Consider the following 17,052-nt stretch of genomic DNA (forward strand, 5'->3'; position numbering starts at 1 on the left):
AATTGAATCAGCTAAAGATTACATATTTTAAAGCTGAGTATAAATGAAACATTCATTATAGTCATGGTTGAAATTTATATAAAACAGACAACATCTAGTGCACTCTTCCTTTCATCCTAAGCTTTCTCATTAATAAAGAAGATTTATCCATAGGAAATCCTGACCACGATTCTCATTGAAGATTCTTCCTGTATTGATTTGATCTGGAAAATGTCTTCACTAAATAAAAAGTTACTAGAGAATCTAAAGTTAAATTTGGAATTATAATACACAAATGCATCATTTATATGCATAGACATCGCTCACTTTAATTTGAACAAAACCAATAAAGAACCCAAAAAAGACTGATTTCTACATTGTAATGAAGACTTACCAAAGAAAGTCATTACTATCCAGATAAAGCTGCTATGCAAAGATTTGAAATCAAAACACATGAAGAGTGTACTCTTTTTTATAGGAAACACAAATGGAAAACCACAACCAGCCTGATGCAGTGCCAAGCAAAGCAATAAATCAGATTTAGGCCAAACCACACTTCAGAGAGTTTTAATTTATACCATAAACAGAAAAAGTTCAACAGGTTTTGGCCTATGCCAAGTACTTTGATCTATCAAGAAGGCTACAAACATAGATATAAAAGCATTTTTATTGTTTCATAAAATATGAAACATTATATTAAATGACTATACATAAAAGCCACTTCAGGCTTCTTTTTAATAAATTAAAACAATATATTCTAGTAGGAGTTCTTCTACAGGTTGTAGACACACAGAATTTTCAACAATTGTTTTTAAGAGTATAATCAAAGCTGTAGGAAAATGCCATCCTTCTACAGATGGTCATTACAATGGAAAGCATGAGCCCATGTTACTTTATCTTTCAAAATACTTTGCAGACTATTTTCAATGTAGAAAAATACATTGAATTTCATATTCAAAAACCAGATGATTCTGTTTTAATCACAAAACTATTCAGAAAAAGTGAAACAAACAAACTTGGAGGAAAAAAGGCTACTAAAAGCATTTCTCTGGGTTTTTTACGGTCTTAAGGTTTTGGTTTTTTTTTCAAAAATTTTCTATTTCTAAAAACATAATGCAGACTGTGGTATCTGAAAGGAAATCATTATCACATATACAGATGTTTTAGAGGAAATTCCGCTTTAAGTATTCTCTTTGATGTGACTGTGCTCCCAAATAATCACTGCAGTCTGGAGCCAGAAGACACAAAAGTAGACTTGTGAGTGTGTAAAGATCAGACTATGCTGAGCAGCAGAGTTTAAATTCTCAACATTGCTCTGCTACAAAGTAGGAAAGTGTTAAGGAAACAGAATGAAGTACACAATTAACCTTTAGTGGTTATCTCAAACAAAACCAACAACATAGCCTTTTAAAATCAAATCAATACTGTAATCACACAGCAATATAAACAAACTTTTAATATTATGACTCTGCCTAGTGTTCCTAAAGTCAATTTTAGCGGTTTCCACTACACAATTTGTTTAGTTTTTGCACTGAACTTTGTTTATAGGAACACATCATTATCTATTGGAAATAATAGTTCCTCACTCACAAACATTTTATTACAAACCACAGAGGAATGCTGTCTTTCCTAAGGCAAAGAAGAAAACAACCATACATGAGTAGCACATGTTTTTCAAGTTAAAAATCCTGCATAAGACTTCAATCCTCACTACAATTAAAGTTCTATGCTTAATTTCAACATGATAAATCAAACAAAAATTTCTTTAAATTACAGAAGTAGCTTACCATAAACACCAACCCTACCACCCCACTGGGATTTTCTTTTACTAGCTTGCTAACAAAAAACTTAGAGCCATTGTTTCACCAGGATTTTGCACAGAGCTAGGACCTTGGTCATAAAAATATATAGCAAAAAATAATCTTAGAGTGACAGTTTTCTTGATAGTTTTCTAGATTTCCTTCCATACAACTAACCACGGGAAACCATAATAAAGAGATATTGGGCAGTTGAGTGCATTAGTATCTTAAATATAAACATAGAAGATGTGTCCAGAAAGTTAGTGGAGGCAGCATCTCCAAGTGACAAGACATCAGCTGGGAAGGGCATTAACTCATTTATGAATTGTCAATAATGACAAATTCTTATTCACAACACTATTTTGCCATAGGACAATGAGAATAAATTATCAATAAGGAGAATGTGAACACAGAAACTTAAGGAATTCATTAATATTCAACTTGTGTACAAATTGGTTATCATCTTTTCCTTTAAAAACAGCTGTAGGATGCTGAAGCATCCTCTTGTAGAACCCAAGTATTCCTAAACATACTATGTACACAAAGAATAAGTAACTAGCAATAAGAAAAAAAATGTTTGTAAAGTTCAGAAACACATCTGCATATCTGTGTCACTAATGATGGGAATGAAACTTGGATTTACAACACAAATATCCTATGCTTGCATGCCTTTTCTTCTCAAGAGCTGGTTAAAGAAAACCACAGACCTGACTTTTCTTCAAAAAGGATGGGATCACATGGAATCTGAGTAGCTGGATGTAAGATCTACGCAACCTACTCAAGTGGACAGGAGGAAATATGCAGAAATTAGGATAAGCAGGTGGACAATGACATTTGGAGCCTTTAGCCATGAGAGTTCCTGGAGTAACAGTTATGAAACACAGACATGCTGGTCACAAGCTACTGGAAAGTAGCTGAGATACTTGTTCAGATCTTGGCACTGCTGTATTTCAGCTGCTCACATCCTTGCAAAACTGAAGTAAAAAGAGAATCTATGTATTTCTGACAAAATATTAATATATTTAAAGAAACCACACATGTAAAATATTAACAAGCAAATATGTAAATTACAGAGAAAATTAGGCAAAAGAATACTAGTTAAGAGAAGATCAGGCAAAGAATTCTAGAGCTTGAGTTTCTTCTGATTTTCTTTCAGGATGATGCTACACATTTAAGAATGGATCAGTAAAAAAGTCTAAAAGACTACTTTGAAATGTGTCAGAAACTGGTCCCCTGATTTACACATGCTGGACTCAAGAACAAAATCGTGTGTTCACAAGACAATGAAGATTAAAAGAAATCCAGATCAACAGTTAGGTTTCACAAGAAAACAGATTACATAATTTAAGTATCTGTCATCTAATTTCTCGTTCAGTGCTCTTATTACACAACACACTAGAAATGGCAGCAAGCTATATAGTTTTCCACACTAAAAAGTGTATACTGGCAGGAGAGAGCATTTATGGAAGAGAACGTTTTCTTCGAATAATAATGCAAACTTTTTTGCTGCATTTTTAAAAATGTAACTTACAAAATGCATCTACCACAGCACACAGACTCATTGGGTGGTGTGTCCCTTCCTGTTCACCTATTACAGGTTTAGACTAGGCTAGAATTGTGTGATTTGGAGTACCAAGATTAATTTAGCAAAGTTTCTAGAACTCCCAAACAATTTTCCACACTCTACTGCTCAAAAACTGGTAAAAGGGAATATTCAGAAAATATCAGAGGAATTTCTACAGAAGAAAAGGAGACAGTACAACATCAGCCAAGATACACATATATTGCATTTTGCAGGACATTGTGAAAGGTTCATACAAGGAGAATCAAAGTATTTAAAACAAAGCAAGGTTTAGGTGTGAATGAGGAACCATTTCAATTTTGAACAGAGTATCACTTAACATTTTCACGGAACTGAAGAATAATGTGACAGCTTTCTTCTTCAGTCTTGACAAATCTCTTTTGCCCTGACCACATGCTAGTGATTTACATTTTAGAAGTCATAATGTCACCAAAATGAACCTGTCTCTTTTTTTAAAGGAAAATCCAATTTGCCTAGACAGAAATTACTGCATGTCCCAACACAATTCCTGTTAGTTGTGATATATAAATAATAGAGCTTTAAATTATATCTTCACTATTTTTAGTATTGGAGGGCTTGTGTTTAGAAGATTACATGCTCTAATGGTTCTGGAGCTTCAGAATCTGATGAACGACTTCTTAAGCGATTGGGAAACCTGAAGCACATAAGATTTTGCTGTGAGAAATAAACTTAATGCTACCAAGATTGTTATCTCTCCAGTAAAGACAAGGTCTGGAATTCAGTATTGAGATTACAGTTACCACCACAGTATGACACGTACTGAAAAATTCAGAAGCTGTCACCAGTAGTGTAGTGAGTGATTTGAGGTTCCTCTTAAAAGGACAAGCAGTCTGAAGACCAGCATCATTTCAGCTGGTTTTTAAAGTGTTACAAACACAGAAGACACATCTGATGCCAGCATATTCACTATTTGTTCTGACAAAGAACTTGCTCCAGATCATTTTCAACAAAAGAGCACTGGAAAAACTGAAAGCAGTGTGTCTCATTCTTTTTGTCTTTAGACAAAGAGCAATAACAACAGAAGATGTAGTGCTATCAATTCTCAAGTCTGGGTCTACATGAAAATAGATCCAGCTTCCTTGAATGGACATTTCTGAAAGGCATGAATTACAAAAGTTATTCTAACCAAGTAAAATTTTTATTTTTCTCAAAACTGCTTAAGCAAGTTTTTAAAATCCATTGAAAATGAAAAATGTTACTTGAGGCATAAACCTTGAACAGGATCCTAAGCAGCAGTGAGGAAGATAAATTATTATTTAAGTCTCTCTGAATGCCAGGTGAGAGCTTAATGTCTGTAGGGACAATTCCATTAACAATAGGCTTTCATGTGTGAAGAAAAAAACAGAGAAACAAAAATTAGACTTAAAGTATGCAAACTAATGTTGCAACAACCTCTGGCAAATGTGACAACAGAATTCTAAGAAGCAAATGCTGAAAGGAGCTCTAGTAAACTGGCTCTGTTCCTGATAGCCCAAAGGTACCAACCACAGAAAGAAACACTACCAAGACACCCAGGTGGTAGAAAAAGCAGGTCAGATTGGCTATAGAAAAGTTGTTTTTACCAAAGTAACCACAAAGCAATAAATAAACATAGAATATTTTCACTGTAAAAAGAAGATTCACAATGTGTAACTTAAATTTACATTTCCCTTCTGTTTGTGATGGGCTCTGGTAAGCATTATTACTTGGTTTACACTAAGACAAACAGGCATAATATACATAAAAATCAGATCGTTAAGAAGTTTCATAGTAACTACAAACTTTCAGACCAACTACCAACCTCTTGAAAGCTCAGGGTACCACATCATCTACAGTAAGTTTCAAGGCTGCTAATGAAAGTAATAACCAAACCAAAATAGAAATTTTTATGAGATCTGGAAAAATTAAGTTTCCAAACGTATCATGGACTTGGTTCAGTATAACATCTGACATATCCCTCCAAACAAACCCCAAAAAAGATACACACAAATTTTCTGTTAGCCACGGGAACAGCTACATAAGTAGAGGAAATTTTTTTCTAGCATATGTAACCACTCATAAGCCTGATAACAGAATATGCATATATTTAACTAGATGTATACACCTGAACTATTCCCTCTTCAGAACTGATAGACAGAGATAAAAAAATCTCTATTAGACAAAATTTGTAAATATGAAGTTTATAGCCTCAGCTATGACAATTCTTGGTCATCAAGATTACCTGGCAAGGACCAACACTCTCAGTTAGTTGGCTGTTCTCATTTAAAAAAGCACGATGACAAAGAATCACAGAAAGGGTTGGTTTGGAAAGGAATTTAAAGATCACCTAGACCTAAATGCCCTGTTGTGAGCAAAAACACCTTCCACAATGCCCCATCCAAGCAGGCCTGGAGCACTTCCATGAACGGAGCATCCATCACTTTTCTGGGAAACCTGTGCCAGGGCCTCATCACCCCCACAGGGAAGAATTTCTTGTTAGTATGGAGCCTAAACCTGCTCTCTTGCAGTTTGAACACTTTGCCCCTTGTCCTGTCACTACATGCTCTTGTCAAAAGTCCCTCTGCAGCTTTCTTGTAGCCCCATTTAGGTACTGAAAGGGCACAACAGGGTCACCCCGAGCCTGCTCTCCTCCAGGCTAAACTCCCTCAGCGTTTCCTCATAGGAGTACTCCAGCCCTCAGATCATTTTTGAGGCCCTTCTCTGGACATTCTTCAACAAATCTAAGTTTTTCTCGTGCTGGGGGTCCCCAGCCAGGAAGGACAGGATTTTTCAAATTGGCTACTGGATAAAATCCTTGTAATGTCCTGACAGCTGAGCCACGCCATAAAGTGTTCAGGGGTGGCTGACAATGGAACAGAACGCACTGTCACAGGAATGACCACAAGTTCCAGCAGCAGAACCACACAGTTCAGTGCCCAAGGACACACTTGGGCATGCTCAAATTTTGCAGACACAGCCAAAGACACAAACTTTTTCTCCCCATCCCCCCCCAGCTTTCTCCTTTATAAGTGGAAAGGGGATTATCTCAGCAGTTCATTATGACGTTGAGATGCTCAGTGTCATCTTTGTTCGCATCACCTTCTCTGCAGGTCCACGAACTTTATGAAAAGACACACATGGCATCAGCTCATAGTTCAGTGGTCTTGACTATTTTAACTCTTAGGAACTTTCACTAGGGATCACTACTATTATTCCAAAAGAAAAATGGAAATTCCTTTTATTTCAGAACCCCCAGCATAATAAGTATTTTCGTTTTCTTTAGGCATTTAAATAGACATTCAATTCTGTAATAAATTATCCACAAGATTTCCATAAAGGATTCCTTCCCTCCCCCCCAGCTGCCATTGCATCTTCTTGTGATCGTAGGTTTCCTTTCCCACTTTTGGAATGCCATCTGTTGTGAAAATTAAGACTTCTGAAAGCCATGCGATGAAAAAAATAAAATAATCCTATTTAATAATGAATTTGAAGGCACAGAAAAGGTTTCCTTTCTTTCCAAAATGGCTTTTATACTGTCACAATTATGTTTATTACTTTTCATTACTTTCTTAGGATTGCAATATTCTCCCTATTGGTATTTGTTTCTATTAAAGTCTAAAGGCTGAGCACATCTTTTGGATGTAATAAATGAAATAGGCTTTTTTTTTGTTGACATGAAAAAAATAGTGATCATCTGCTGTATCTGGAAAAACACTAGAGGATGCAATAAAATTTTTAAGAAAATTGTGGAGCAGAGCAAAACTAAAAATTACAGTAAAAAATCAAATACTTTTGTTAAGCGTCAAAATAATGGAAATCAAGACTAAAATTTCTTCCTAAATGAAAATTGTAGATACCTCATCCCCTCCCAATAAGCAATCATAATTTTCCTGATTCACACAACTATGACTACTAGGGCATCTCTATATAAAATGCTCAAGGTTTCCTCTAACACATTAACATGCTTCCCCTAGCCCTAAACACTTTCTGTTACACCACTTTAAGTCATGAATTCTGATTAATTACTACTGAATTTCAGAAGCAGAACTTTGTTTTAGAAGAGAAACCACCGTACAATGTGGTGTAAAAGCATGAAAAGCGATGCTCTGCTTCCTCTATAGAACAATACCCAAAAGTCAAATATTTGTAAATAAGAAAAAGTAAAAGTATTTAAGGTTTTTGCACACAGATACCATGGAGAGTTGCACATACACAGGAAGAACAAGATCCAAACAAACCTACAAACTGACACCTGGATGAAGGACTAGAAATACAAGTTATAGCAGTTACTTTGAGATGAAGTAGTAATGCTAGCATTAAAGGTGGTGCATTTTTAGGCCTATTTCTTCATTGCACACACACATTTTTTCACTGCATACACACTGAAAAAAAAAGAAATAATATAAAGAACATACAGCCACGGTTATTACAAACATGAGTCAGAGCCCACTCAGGTTTTACATCCAGGACAACAGGTTCATCCTAATTAACCAGCACAGCCTAATATGGCAATAAACAAGTACCAACTTCGCAAATATCGAAGAACCCATTTGAGCTGGCAGGAAATAAGAGAGGAAAAATTCAAGGCACATGGTCAAACATTTGTATACATTGACTAGACAGGATGTACAGGTTTTACTAAAACTGACTATACAACTTTTATAAAAACTGACAAGTTTTTGAATTTCCCTGTATTCTCTTTTGGTTTATGTTTAGAATTTTCCTTCCAGCAATTTTTTATGCCCCTACCTTCACAGATATTGATGGACACAAATCTTAGGATTCTGTAATTCTCAAACTATTAGAAATAACAGATTTGCATTTATGATTTTTTCACAAAGTATTTCAACATCCCCTATTTTTTGGCTTCATCAATGCTCTTTGTGCTTCAGTTGGACTTTATTGACAAAGGGGAATGTCTGGAGCAGAATTATAAAAACAATCTTCCCTCCTTATCTGTTCGACTGCTTTTAAGGCAGTTAGTCCGGGTTTGGGTCTTCCAGTACAACGAAGATGTTGATAAACTACAGAAAGTTCATTGGGGAGTCACCAAGGCAGGTAAGGTAATGAAATACTTGCCCTTAAAAGTGGAAGCTGAAGCAACTTGGCCTCTTTCATCAATACTGGAGAACAAGCAACTTCAGAAGAACCCCAAAGTAGGCCCCCACAAAAGGTCCTTAATACCTATAAAGTCATAAAGAAGATTAACTTATGCTCTTTCCAGTGATGTTCGGTGGGAGGACATCACCAAAACAAGAGGTTCTAATTAGACTTAAGGAAAAACCTTTTCCAGAGGAGAACTCTCTTGCACTAGAAAATGCTGCAGAAAAGCTATACAACAGTAAGATGAAGCCATCAATAATCTTGTCTGCCTGCACAGCTGACCCTGCCTGAAGAAAGAATTTAGACTAGAGATCTTCTGATAACCCTCCCAAACTGAATTACTCTATAAATCAGGTTCAGAGTTTTCCTAACTTATTGTATTTAATTTTGTTCTTGCATGGATTTAGTTTTTGTTGTGCCATCATCCCCACTTTTTCTGAAGAAAATTCTGTGTACTGCACAATTATTTCTTACCATATTCTGATACAACCTCTCCCTCATCTACAGAGAAAGATTTTTCTCATAGCATCTATACAAATGTGATTTCTGAAAGTGAAACTGATTATTACCAGGAACTCAGGCTATCAATCTTCCTTTTTTTAGCTGTGCAAATATAATGCTGAAAGTCATACAGGAATAATTTTTAATGTTTTGACATCTCCTGGTTTTTAGATTACTGCTGTGAAGAAGGACTTATACATCAATACAAAGGCATCTAATCAGATGACAAAGATAAAACTCAGTGAAGACACGTGCAAGGTAAAGCCTTGAATCTAAGTTACTTTTAAGGCAACAGTAGATTATAAATAAACTGTAACTTTTCTCATAACAAACCTGGTTGTCAGTGTCAATGAAGTCATTTCTTAATGTGGAAATACAGTAGAAAGAAACATGGCAGGTATTAGAAAAAGTACAATATTCTAAACTGTATGCTATTACCCAAATACAAAGTTTTATTTTGGCAAATTTGTCATACATACACAATACTACAAAAAGTGAAAAGCCTTAATACTTAGAAGAGTCCAGAGACAAGCTTCAACAATCTACAACTACAATAACATAATAAAAAGGTATAAAAGTCATTAGGACTATAAGCCAAACAAGTTTTTTAATTAGCATTAGTATTACAGTTAATAAATAAATCATATGGCTCAAAAAATAAAAAAAAAAGGGAGACAAAATCAGTAAAAATTATATGCAAATGTAAAATAACAATTATTATCTTGCTGGAAAAAGGTATTTTTAAAGTTTATTATATTAGAGATACTGGATACTATAAAAAGTATATTTACCCTTACGTACAAAAGAAATCTTTAGTTTTACAGGTTTTATGTTATAATATAGAAGCATTTCTATACTTCCAGTATTTAGATGAAAAATATAAACTTTTTTAGGTAAATTTACTTGGAAATTATACAGAACTATATTTTCTAGATTGTCTCAAGTAGCTTTTGCAGAATAATTACCAGGAACTATAAGATCACAAAAAGAAATACAATACTTATTAAAATGATTCTAGGAAAGGACTGGAAGATTAATGTATAAGAACTTTGAGGAAATTTTGTTAGATTTTATTAGAATCTGTACTGTGGTGGTAACAAGGTAAGAATCATGCAAGATATACTAAAATATGAACCATTTCTGAGTACAGATTTTCACAGTACATAGTAGTAACAGAAGACAAAGCTGCTCCATAATGTAGATAAATGAAAAATACATCATATAGTACTGAATATATATTTTCTAAATTATTTTCTATATGTTCTAAATTGTTTCCTGAAATTTGAAGATTCAATGATGTGATGGTAATAACTATCTCCTTTCTAAACAGTTTTCAGATATGTCCTTTCCAAAAGCTTATTTGAAAACAGAACTGCTGTAGAATAATAAGAAAAGCCCTTGCATGGAAGAATTAATTAATTAAGGAGGGAAAATCTAAACTGTCCATTCTCACAACAGAGAGATGGTGTATTGTGTTATAGGCATATGTAGTCAAAAATCTGAAAAATAGGAGCAGACATCAGTGCTGAAAATTCTGTCACTCTGATGACGGTTGTTAGGCAATGAAGATAAATGTCAGTGAAGAACCACAGAAGGGTTTCAGAATGAAGTGACTGTGTGAAAGAATAGCAAATGTCATTCCATGTACACAAATGTGATGTACAAAGGAGAGAAAACAATTCTAATTTCATACAGAAAAATAATGGACTCAGAACCGTCCATTATTTCACCCATTCAAGTGCGAAATTTTGGATAATGATATAAAAGAGTTGACTCATTTTTAACAGCCAAAGAGAAAATCAAATGTTAAGAATTTCTAAGAAACGAATATAAACCAGAAAAGGGTGTGAGATGACATATGATGACATAAAATTGTGTTTGTATGTGGCAACTGTCTTCAACTGTGTTCCCTCCCTTTGCCTCCAAACGAAGCATTACAGCTGGAAAAGATTCAGAAGACACACTTAAAGCTATAGGTTGGCATCTAAACCAAGAACTAATGTAAGCTCACACTTCTCAAAATCTGGAAATTACTTGTGCTAAATGTCAAATATGAAAAATCAAGAAGGCAGAGGAAAGGGACTGATTCATCCTCTCTAACACAGGAATTCCCATGGAGAAAGGTTGAAAAATGCATTGGTTGTTCTTTTGCAACTGCTCATTACTAAATAGTAAAGTTCCTGTCACCTTTGTATACACTTCACTTTATCACAAATGGACTTCTAATGGGCATATTTCTGAAGGGAAAAGTCTTCAAAAACTCATAGTGATGCTGAGGACTTTAATCAGAGATTTCAGCAGAACACAATCTCCTTATGTATCCACCTTTACTGCCACATATGCAATAAACACAGATATTCAAGTTCAACACATGGCATGTGAACCTTCCTGAATATGAGGTTTCTTCCTCAGAGAAGCAGTGCTCATTATACAGCCTGAGTAAGCCATTATTGAAATACAATTTTTATTTTACACATTGTCAGGCCTTGTGTTAAAAACATAACTCAACACATGAAATGTAATTTAAGGGATAATTATTCTGAACATCAGATTTCATTAATCAGAATAAGATCATTGCAAAATTGATCAGGACAGACATTATGTCTTCTAAGTCATTACACAAGAAGATAGAATTGAGGAATCTAGATACAGCTCTGTAACAGATGAGAGAGAATGTAAAGTATGAATGCAGAGAACATGAGTTCTACTTCACTTACACAGGTCAGACAGATTCTCTCTTTTCATTTGGCTAGCAAGAACTTCTTGAGCTACCCTGAGTTTGAAGGAAATTCTACTTATGTGAGAGCATTTTAAAATAAAAAATATAAAACATATATATATATAAAACAAAATAGGATACAATTGTCAGTGAAACAATAAGAATTTAAAAAAGTCAATGTTATGTTAGCAGACAGGCAAACATTACACTTGCACAAATATGACTGCATGAAACATAATATGCTGTAACTGCTTGAAGTTAACTAAAAGCAAATGTGTGAAAAGGTTTTTAAATGTATTAAATATTCAGCTTAATGACTAAAAACATGTTAAACATGTGAATGCAAAAGCAATGGTCTCAAAAAGAGTTGCAGTAAATATATGCTCATATGAAATCCATAACTGACAGTAATTTATACATAAGAATTAGTTTTTCAATAATATTTATATCAAGTGCAGTGCCTTTGAAAGAAAATAAGAATGTCATAACAAAAAAGTCTGCACAAAATGGTGTAAATGCACTGCTTGTAACAACACATAAATTATTCTATTCTATTTACAGCTACTAATTTACTGAAGTACCCAAAAAGAAAGAAAATATATTTAAATCAATTAAAAAACACTCAAAAACAACATTTCCATATTAAAACTGACAGAATGTTATAAAATTTTGCATGGAAATACCCATTCCTAGTGGAATTCCTAGTTAAATCCTTGAGATAATATACAATACTTTGTGGAAAGTTAGTAGACTATTTTCTTTATCTAATAATTTGTGAACCTTTTGTTATCAGATTCTGTCATCTATACAAAATACATCCATCCAGTGTTACATAATCATTAAAAAATTAGTCTGGTTTATATTAACAATTGTTTACCTTTGTCATCAGGCAGTTTATTTTAAATTTAAATTATTTGCTGAAAACAATAAACTTTATGTTGCCAAGTACTTCAAAAGCCTTTTCCTGTAGTTAACATTCTTATCTACAGATTAATTTTCTCCTTCTCACACACACCCCCCTATGTTTCTTGGTTCATTCTTTATGGTCCGGATGCATTGATTAATTTAGCTACAATAAAGAACCTATAAACTCCATAATCTAAACATGTTCACTTCTGATAAAATTTTGACAAAAGAAGCACTTGGATGTGGATTTTTATAGAAGAAATACAATTCTATATAACTGTTTTCATTTTCTGTTATTCAGCATTGGGTGGTATGATTTAGTAAATAAAAAAAATATTATTAACTATTCTGTTAGTTCATAAATAATACTGTAAAATGATAATGATAAAATGATAATACTGTAAAAATCTCAGTTCACTAATATTTAATTCACTAATATTCTAAATCTGTTTACATTACCAATTTTGTACTGATCAGAAATAGAAATGAAGCTAACCTCAAAAATGCTTAAAATACCTTAATTAAAAATAATTAAATAAGGTTTTAATTAAGGATTAATAAACTACTAGGAGAATTTATCAATACAAAATGTTTACAGTTTTTATATATTACAGCATTTCTCAACCATGGAGCTGTTCTTGATCAACTGACATCTTAATTTTCCATTTTAAATTCTAATGCCTGCTTGAACTACAGTCACAGTGAGGCTTCCCAGTGAAGTAAAATCTTAATGTCCACAGAGCAAGTATGATTTCTGTGATCTGGATCTTAATAAGTGATTTTAATAAATATAATTTTTGCTGTTTCTTATTTCTGTTAGTCCTGAATTAACAGAAAGCTGAGAAAATATCCTAGCCTGGTCATCCTGAAAAGACTTGCTCAATAAGTATCAAAAAATTAAGCCTTATTGAAAGCCTTATCAAAGAAATATTTTTCAGAGTATAATTAGCTTAAAAATAAGTACCTTTTATAATTAACTGACAATTTGTGTATGAGCATAAATTTGGCAAGGAATTTTATTTTATTTTTTTTTTAATGATTGAGTCTTTAAAGTCATGCTTGGCTTTCAGGAATGACAGGTAGAAAGCCAACTTGAAAAAACAGAGCCTCTATTGAAACCTGATAAAGTAATTTCACAATGCCACCTGTCAGGATAGTGCTCCCGTTGCACTTCAAATATTTTGATGTGGGATGAACGAAGGCATTAGAAAGGAAGAAGAGCTCTTTCAGTTAAACTATAATGATTGTCAGTTAAATACATATGATTAACATCCTACACTGCATCATACCAGACAGACTGCTAGAAAAGTTCTTAAGATACTAGGATACTACCTAAAAGTAGTATTCTAAAGACAGAATGTTTCTACTAAGACATTTCCATGTGTACCTTCCTCTAATTTCAAGAAAAGTGTTAATTGGTATCAACTAGCAACATGTTCACAGAGCAGACATATTTTATTTAACTCCTATTAAAAATATCAGTCCCCTAATGTCCAGGCCTCTTTCTTCTAATGAAAAAAAAAAAAAAAGAGGTAATTTTAAAAAGTACCTCTTTGAAAGTAAAATATGTTCATTTTAAATTTCAGAATGAATACAGTTCTGAATTTTAGGGTTTATTTTTGCTTGGGTTTTTAAATATTTTATTTATTTAAACAGATTTAAGCTAAAGTTACTTGATCTCACATTTGGAATTGATGGCCCTAGTCTTTCATCACCATCTACTATAATGTGATACATACAGGACAATTTATTTTTAAATGCAACCTACAATTTAGCCCAATACATATACATATTCATTAAGTTTGATCAATCTAATCAAAGATGTCCTTGAAAGTATCCTCAAGGAAGACATTAAATCAGCATAAAATAACTATTATAAGCCACACAGCAGAAGGAAAAAGAGGTTACTATATATTGAAACTCTTCAGTAATATGAAAACTCAAAGTTTCTATGTTTCTAGAAACATATTCTATATATCATGACCTTGCAAACTAAACTATAATGTATGGAAATACGAAACAGACACTATTTGTATATACCTCATATTCAGATATTGATTTGTTTGTGCACTAAGCCTGAAGAATTTTACGAACAAAGGTAGAAAATATCTTCATTATTATGACTAATAAATTAAACAAATTAAAACCAAAATATTTGAATGTGAAAATTTTCATCTATAATGGAGGAGAAGATTGGGTATCTGATTTTATATAATGAACTAGTATTTTTATAATTCAATTACATGGCAGTTATTAATGCACAAAATTCAAAGTCCACATAGAGCTTTCAGAAGAGTAACATACGTCTTGTACATCATCAGCAGCACCTTAGAAAAGTTATATAATACATTGTGTGCTTCCTGTGCACTTAAACATTCTACAAGCACGATATAACAATATTTAATTTACATACATCAAGTAACCCTTATTAAATCTTCCACACAATTAGAATAACAGGAAAAAATTCTGTAAATGGTAAAAAAAAGTATTTTTTGCATCAATATTATCATCCTTCAGTTTTACTGATCAGTTTAAGAACTTTGTTCTAGCTTAATGTTGATTTTATAAATAGCTGCTGATATTCATATCAAGATTCTTTCCTCTTCCCTCTTACTTTCCTCACCACTGAACATCATGGCAGCAGATACTAATGGAAACATGTTGACCTAAACTCTAGAAGAAAAAGAGATGGAAGAAAGTGTTTAAAGCAGTAAGAGAAAAGTATCAGTGTTTAAAGCAAAAGTGCACACATATACATAATGACAGAAACTATTCAGATATTTCAATCTCCTTTTGTTCTTATGCTTTTGTTATTAAGCCTTAAAAATCAGGAAAGGGAAAATGACATTAACTCATAATCCACAAGGTACAGCATATGTCCAGCTATAATCTTTGGCATTTATAATTTGACAATCAAGACAGATTCCATGAAAAGGACTGGAAAGGAATACAAAAGCTCAAATGTTTTTAAGAAGAGCTTTCTTCATGCAAGGGATCACACACAATTTGGGGAAACAATCATTAACAAAAGGTGTGAGTTCAACATGGTAAAATTCCTTCTAGGAAAAGGAATTCAAGTACAGAAAACTGATGAGCAGAGACAACATTTTGCATTTGACAAGAAATAGAGTAAGAAAGCAATTAAAATCAAGTGGTGTGATCAGAGAGTTTTTAGACAAATGACTTTGAAAGTGGCTTTTTGAAGAAATGTGAGTTAAGGACCTAGATAAGACTTTGGTAACCTGTAAAGAAGAACAAGCATTTGAAGATTTTTATAAACAAAGAGTAAAGTTTAGATGCATGCAATCTGAAATGTCATAGATTGACTATAAAATTTGACAGACAAATTATAGTCTTGAAAAGAAAGGGTATGTTGTCCACAGTAACCAAACATGAGTAAGAAGGGTCTGTGAAGAGAACTGGGATCAGTATTCAAATTACTTATTCAAATTCTAAGTAGAGTATCTATAGGATAACCACAGTCAAGACAAGATGTTCTAGGAATCACAGACAGGAACACTAGATATGTGCATCATCGCGAGAAACAAAAAATACACTCCTGACCAAATCTGTGTGTAAGATCATATATATCAATGAAGGATATTAGGAAGCAAATCTCTGGCACACAGATTAAAGTGAGATGATGGCAGGCAACCTACCAGATGATGAGATATATGAAGACAAAGTCACAAATGAACGACAGTTTCTTGCAGTTGATCATGACTACGGAGCCATACCCAGTAATTGAAATGAGTGTGAAAAGCTTGTGTACGTATGTAGTTCAGGAGGAACAGATAAAGGGAGCAAAATAGTAGAGTCATACAATTTTAACAAGAGGAAATCACTAACTAATAGAACAAAATCTGGAATGAATGAGCTTCAAAGAAAAGGAAGATATAACTAACTCAATATTGGTATATACCCATATGCCCAACCGGGTATATGGGATTACTTTGCACAAAATGCATTAAAAATGCAGAAAAAATACAGGCTTATGCTTGCCAAACACAAAATAATCTATTTCTGGGGATTACAGATAGGAGAAAAAAAAAAAAAAATCACTAATATCTTCCATCTGACATTGCATTTATGATTTGGCAGAGAATTTAATAGAAGTTTATAAAGCTGGGCACAGTTCTTCCTGCTCCTCCTAATTAATGAACCATCTACAAATGCTAACTACCTAAAAAAAAATCCCAAACCAGGAGTATAAAACAGTTCCCTAATTAAAAGATAATCTTTTTGTTACATATATATATTTTTTTCTAAATATAGGATGAAAATCTAATCTTAATGATTTTCATGCTTTGGATAGTTTTACAGAATGAGATTGCTATCATACCCTGAAAATATGAATTTTGCTAGTGTCACTCCTGACCTTAAGTCAATACCTATAAAAATAAATAAAGAAAAAAATTTTTTTGGACTCTTTGACATTGTAGAGTAAAAAGGAAAGTGCTTTCCTTCAAGCTACGGTGTTCGAA

The 17,052-nt window shown here is 33.2% G+C and overlaps 1 protein-coding gene across 6 annotated transcripts in view; it reads right to left on the reverse strand.

Moving 5' to 3' along the window:
* NOVA1 (NOVA alternative splicing regulator 1) overlaps nt 1-17,052 on the reverse strand; it is a 141,973-nt gene that overhangs the window by 67,927 nt on the left and 56,994 nt on the right. The window lies entirely within an intron of this gene.

This window comes from Cyanistes caeruleus, chromosome 6, assembly GCF_971803275.1.
Source record: "Cyanistes caeruleus chromosome 6, bCyaCae1.hap1.1, whole genome shotgun sequence".
Classification (NCBI taxonomy): domain Eukaryota; kingdom Metazoa; phylum Chordata; class Aves; order Passeriformes; family Paridae; genus Cyanistes; species Cyanistes caeruleus.